Below are 6,000 nucleotides of genomic sequence, written 5' to 3'. Positions count from 1 at the left end.
GTGAGGAACAAGAGTGAAATGCTTTTAAAACATTATTTTTTGCTGACGTTTCCAATGTGGATGATTACAAGAGCTTTTGTGTTTCAATGAGACTTCTTGAAAAATCGATTTTTTTATTGCATTTTTCAAAAGTGTACACGTTTAAAAGTATCATACTAAAATTTTATAAAGATCTGGGCAGCCCGAGTGCACTTTTGAGCGACGTTTACTTGACTGTCCGAGCGCGCTAATACGCATAAAAATTTTACCACGTGTTCTTTATGACTATAGCTATAGCGCGTAGCATACGAATTTCGAAATTTTTAGTGGAACTATTTTATTTTGAAAAAACGATGAAAAAAAACGAGCTTTTTCGTAGTTTTTGGAAAAATGGCAGGCATTTTGTGATTTTTGAGAAAATCAAAAATCGTATGACATGCGCTATAGCCATTTACCTATTGAATCCAAAACCAATTTTTTTTTCTCCGATCATTCCTTCCGGAGATTTTATCAACAGCTATCTTTTTGTTGGATTTGTCTTCTCCTCCATTTTTCTGTACGAAAACTGAATAAAATAGATATAAAAAAAATTTTTGTGTATTTTGAGAGTGTATTTTTTAGGCCTAACACTTTTTATATCCATATTTATAGTTTATTATACCTGTCAAAAAAATTCGTGAAAATAATCTTTTTTTTGCACGTCCAATTAAGATAGATCCCTTAACAAATCGTCGAATGTCGAGTTCTGGGGTCGACATACAAGAAATATCTATTCGAAGTACGAAGATTTGAACGAAAAATCGAACGAAAATATTGCCCTTTTCAGGAGTGTATTAAACTTCGTTTATTTCTTAACCAAAAAAGCTGTTTTACAAAACAACTTAAAAATGCCTCGAAAATTTGCAAAATTTGCGAAAAAGTTATGTCCCGATATTAATTGAGCAACTCGCACATTACTCGGACGATCAACGTAACCTCTGCGTCCCTGCAGAAGCAATTTGACATTGTCGACTCCCGAAAGACCGAGCCCAGCGTCTTCATCGAAATAAATTCGTTCAGCAATGACAGAGAATTTTTTGATTCAATCCCAAGTAGGGCCAGAGTATAGCAAGAGATTAAAGCGACAGGTGAGTCCGCAGGCTGAGTGGAAATTATATTCGTATAAAAGGAAATAATGAAAAATAAAGTTTCAGAGTTTGGGGAAGGGGAGGAGCGAGTGTGTGTGTGAGTTCTTAAGTGGAGAAAGTCTGCGACCAGTGATAAGAAGTTAAGCATAGCAGACTTTTAATTCTGGAGCACACTCTCGAGGTTCACTAGTCTCAGTTCACCCTCTGACTTCCTCTCTCCCTCTCCCTCTTCCCTCTTTCATTAAATCTTTCGTTTCAGTCCTCATTTTCTCTTGAATAAAAAAGTAAAAACCCCAATGGCTTTTTCCTCTCTTAATTCAAGAGAATGTATAATTCACCCTGGATTACGACATAATGCAAAGCCTTGTTATAAATAATCGAGTGTCCATGCCCCCTCCTTTCGTGACAACTCTTTTACCTCGAAATCACGCTCAAGTATGAATCTCACGAGTCCATGAAAAAAGCCCGGTGCTCGAGCAGCATAACTATATTGTCTGCATAATTAACCTAAATCGCGTTCGAAATGAGGACGAGAAAAAAATTCCATCTCTCCATTTGTAAATACACGAATGATTATGGAAAAGCTCCTTTTTTTCACTTTACAAGCTTTTCTCTCATTTTTTCACTAACTTTGAAGTATCGCGTGCAATGGGGAATCCAAAACTCACCGAAATGAAATATCGAGGATCGAAAATGATCGAGCTACTTCAAGAGGGAGCATGAAATCGAGTAATTTGGACTTGAACAATATCGTTTACGAGGCTGACTTGGACGATCGTTTTTTTCGTTTACGAAAAATATTTCTTCGTCAGTAAGAATGGGCAGAGTTAACGGGCTGAGATTGGGAGAGAAATAGACGAAATAACGACGTTTGCTTTGGGAAATGGAGTAGCGAGGAAGAGCGAGTTTTTTCATTATCTTTTTCGAATTGATGGGAGGATCCGAGAGGGTGGCTTTTTCCAAATGACAAAAATATCGAGTACTCTATACAATAAATTCCTGTATATTTTTTTTCATTTGAGCATAAAAACGTCGAATCGATAGATGCGCAAGTCTAAAAATAGAGAGAAAAAAAAACGAAACGGAAAGTGAAGCTGGAGAGTGAAAACGAGGAAAAAAGGAAGGAATCCGAGGACGATGCATCCGATAATTCAGCAATAAGCTTTCAAGCGAAACACGCGAAATACGCGATGGCAAAATAAAGCAAGAAGACACGCGAGGAAAGCGGAAGCGGAAGGAACGAATTAGCGAGAGAATAAAGCATATTTCCAGCACGCGGTATGACCGAGGCTTGTGGAACGAGGCGGGTGGAAAAGGCACCGGCACACGTAAAGGGTTCTCTCGTGCACTAACGCGAAAGATTCGAGAGAGAGAGGGAGACAAAGAAAAAGATCAAAAGGACGGTAAGGAGGAAGCGAGAGTGGGATGAAATTGAAGGCCGCAGCATCCATTCTAGGTACGGCCTTCAAGACCCCCCAACCCCTGCGAAAATCAATGTGAGCTTCTCCCGTTGCTGCTGTGGTGTCGCTACTACCCATCCTGATAACGCCCCCCCCCCCCCCGGACTCTTTTTCTTTTTTTCTTTGTCATCCAGCGTGGAAAAAATAGACTTTCTCCGTGGGACTCTCCTGGACCAAAGCTCGTTGCCATCAGGTTTTTGGATTCTCTGCAAAATCCCATTTTCATGTTAACAGAAATATTTTCACAATGGGCTTCGATTTTTTTCGTAATTGAGCACATCTCCCCTTTGCGTCATTGCACGTGGTAGAGAGATGGTCCTGTGGGATTGCTGATTGTCAGTTTAGCTTTTTATGAGAGCGAAGTCGATTCTTTTCCCTTTGGTCGGACTCGAAGCTCGGCACGATCCAAGATTTGCACGATTTTGGTGCCGTTGTTTAGAGGAAATTAATTTTTCAAATGGAAGCATGCTTTTGGTGTTACTCGAGATTAATGTGGATTTAAAATTTCCCGAAAATCATATTTTTTTGAACGGAAATACGAGAGAAATTGCGGTCGTTTTTGGAGTAACTTCGATTGGACGCGAATTCCAGTTGAACTCATGTTCATTCGCGTATTGTTTCCATATTTTTCCATCCCGAGTCATTATTAGGAACGATTTTTATTCATACTCCCGTCGAAACGGAGTTTTTTCCCACCAGGAGAATCCGATGGGTTTTGTGCAGCGAGGACTGTTCTCTGTGCAGTGTTGCTGGTCTCCCAAGCTGAAAACGAGGGCCCATTACCGGAACGAGATCGAAGAAAAACAGGGAAATTGCAAAGAGAGAGTCGAGAGGGGTAGAGGAAAGAGTAATGATTTTGTTAGGGGCGAAAAAATTCGACGACCTGACGCAGGCGTCGATCAACGACGGTGCAAAAAGCTTTTTGAAAATGGTGCACGCGTTTGAGTTCGTCAATATGCAAACGACGATGAGCGATGAGAAAAACGTGTATCTGCATTTTTTGTGTCTATAAGTGTGTCATATCCGCGCGTATTTCGTTCACTGGAATTCGTGAACGTCGCGCAGCTGCAACTTTCATTTTTTTTATTTCCATTATTTTTTTTTGTTTCGTTTTTCTCTTTCATTTTGTTCAATTTTTGTTGAAGTAGTTCACGCATGAAACGATCGTCTTGAAATTTATACAGAGTTTCAATGGGCAGCCGACTCACACGCGTTTCAAATTTTGAAGGCTTCGTCTTATTAGTTATTGAGACAAACGTGCTTAAATATGAAGAAAAATACACAGGGTCGTGGCGACTGCGCGTAAAAAATCGTTTTTCTTTCCATATAACGAATGAACGCTTCTTACGAAGTTTATGAAAAACGTACACGATAAAAATTAAGTATGCAACGAAGGTGCGGAGATATGTTACCTTAAAGATTGAACGAATTTGGTAATGAGCACTCGTATAACCTCACATTTGCTTATTTCGACATTTTGTTTCTTCAAGGCTTCGGCTATTCCTGTACTAAAAAAACTGAAAAAAGTCACTTTTTTCTTGATCCACTTCCCTTGGCGTTCTCTAATGCGATTTTTGATACAAAAAACTATAGTATTTTTGCCAGAGACGAATGAAATTTCGGGTTCCGTCAGTGATCGATCCCCGATTAATTAATGGCTTGTAATTCCATTTGCCATGAGATAAGTCAAAAAAAATTATTTACAATTTTGAATTAGTAACTGCGACATTAATTTTTAAAGTGATTTTATCTTTAATTAGGAAGTAAAAATCGGTCCAATTCAGACACCCATAAAATACGACCCTCCGGGCACGATCTACCTTAAACTGATTCCACGAATACGAGTGATCTTCCAATCGAACGTTTTAGTTTTTTTTTTTCATCTTTAACTGTGTAAAAACCGTAAGCGAGGAAATATTGTCGTTGGCTCTGAAGGACGTTCGTTCGAAAAGTGTATTAATTCGAAAAGCCCAAAATCCCTGCGATCTCACGTGGTACTCGAAGACTTGTTGATCCTCGAAATTTGCACGAAACTGTGTCAACGACGACTCGACGATCGCGGTGTTTCGAGGCTTGGAACTCCCCAGGGAAGCGAGCATTTGACGTGGTGTCATGGGATGCGTTTTGCAGAAAAATACAAATCGTTATCGTTTCCTGCGAGAGTCGCAAAAACGAAAGCTTAAAATAAACGATTGAAAAAAAAACCATCATCGGAATCGTTATCAGAATTTTTTCTCGCGTTAAAAACAACCGGAAGAAATATTTCACTTCAAAGAACAAAGAATCAACCGAATCGACGTAGAACTCCCTGTACACAGCGAGGAATGACAAACTGAAAATAGATCGTAGTGGTTCATCGGATACGCTCTCGTACATAATTGAAATTGTATCGTTAACAGGTTCCCTGTTTCGTGTGTACCGTTCCATCCTCTCCTCTCCTCCGAATTCTGTTTTCGAAGCATTCCATTTTAACTCTCGCCCTGAGGAGCAGTTTATCGAGCCAAAATTTCAACAGGGCCTTAAAATTCCCGGACATTCTAAAGAAGCTTGGAACGAGGGACCGATTATTTCTTTCAATCGCAGCGAAAGTTGCTTCGAAACCAAATCAACAATACAAAAGAAAATCGAAATTTTTACTCCCGAAAATTCTCATCTCTTCTCCCTTCAAACGAATTTTTCAATAACCGCATTAATTGCGAAAAATTCTCAAATTATTCGACGATCCATCGACAGAAGCAGGGGCTCAAAAAATATTCCTAATTTTCTAAAAAATCAAAAATTCTCATATCCACAGATTATTACATCGTTTCCTCAAATATTTCAGTGGAAATGAATTTTCATAATTTTATTAAAAAGAGAAACAACTTGCTCTCGAACACCCGGTATATGAATTCAGATCGCAACGAGTTCTGTGTGTATACAACTGCAATCTAAGCGCCGAGTGTGTGCGTAGCGAGCCTCGCTTTTAGAGATCAAAGCTCATCTTTCTCTCCCACACTCGCTTTCCCCCGATACATTACACGTGTACACGCTCCGTGTACACATATATTTTCGTGAATTGAGAACACTGAGTGAATTCGAGGCTCACATAACTCTTGGTACGTGGCCTGAAAATTAGCCTCCTGCGGAGTGTGTAACGCAGCGCAGCTTGTACATCAACATTTCTGTGTGCTTTGGTATGCGAGTATACAACAACAGGACGAAAAAATGATCTGAGCCCCATTCGTTTCGGCCGATTGACGATTATATAGCGACAAAAATAATGACTATTCAAAAGGTTTGAACACGAATGATGATTGTGATTGAAAAGCCATTCTGTGGTTGTTCTGAGTACGGTTATAAACGGGCTCGTGTCCTTTGGAGGACATTTTTGGGGTCGAATAAATGTTGATGGAACAATTAGGCTCGGGAGTGCAAAGACCAAGTGGCAACTT

The sequence above is a fragment of the Venturia canescens genome, chromosome 5 (assembly GCF_019457755.1).
Source record: "Venturia canescens isolate UGA chromosome 5, ASM1945775v1, whole genome shotgun sequence".
In the NCBI taxonomy this organism is placed as follows: domain Eukaryota; kingdom Metazoa; phylum Arthropoda; class Insecta; order Hymenoptera; family Ichneumonidae; genus Venturia; species Venturia canescens.
The sequence above is the reverse complement of the archived record's forward strand: the minus strand, read 5'-3'. Positions refer to the sequence as shown.